Below are 883 nucleotides of genomic sequence, written 5' to 3'. Positions count from 1 at the left end.
TAATGGACAGGAGTAGGAGCAACAGACTCAAACTGCAGCAGAGAAAAGTTAGATTGGAGATTTCTGACTACAAAGGTGGTCAAGCATTGGAACAGACTACCTAAAGAGGTTGTGAACTCCACCCCTAGAGCAGGTTAGCTAGACACTTGGCTGGGACTTTTAGTCAGGAACAATACTGCCTTAGGCAGGGGACTGGACTAGATGGGCCTGGGAGATCCCTTCAAGTCCTACCTTGCTATGACCCTAAAGTCTACCTAAATTCTATTTTAGGTTCATAGATTCACAAATGCTAGGGTCGGAAGAAAACTCAACAGATCACTGAGTCTAATCCCCTGTCTAGGCAGGAAAGAGTGCTGGGGTCAGTTGACCCCAACCAGATGCCTATCCAGCCTTCTCTTAAAGACCCCCAAGGTAGGAGAGAGCACCACCTCCTTTGGAAGCCCATTCCAAGTTTTGGCCACCTTCACTGTGAAAAAGTCTTTCCTGGTATCTAGGCTAAATCTGCTCTCCGTGAGTTTATGACCACTGTTCCTTGTTACCCCAAGAAGCGACCTGGTGAACAGAGCATTTCCGATCCCTTGCTGCATCCCCCTAATGAATTTGTAGGCAGTCACAAGATCACCTCTTAGCTTTCTCTTGCGGAGGCTGAAGAGGTCCAGATCCCTCAGTCTCTCCTCATAGGGCTTGTCCTGTAAGCCCCTAACCATACGAGTGGCCCTCCTCTGGACTCTCTTGAGTCTATCAACATCCTTCTTGAACTATGGGGCCCAAAACTGGACGCAGTACTCCAACTGTGGTCTAACCAAAGTCGCATAGAGGGGAAAGTATCACCTCCTTGGTTCTCTCTGTCATGCATCTACTGATGCATGATAAAGTCAAGTTA

The sequence above is a fragment of the Gavialis gangeticus genome, unplaced genomic scaffold, assembly GCF_001723915.1.
Source record: "Gavialis gangeticus isolate Ggan-Ray unplaced genomic scaffold, GavGan_comp1, whole genome shotgun sequence".
NCBI lineage: Eukaryota > Metazoa > Chordata > Crocodylia > Gavialidae > Gavialis > Gavialis gangeticus.
Note: the sequence above shows the minus strand (reverse complement) of the source record.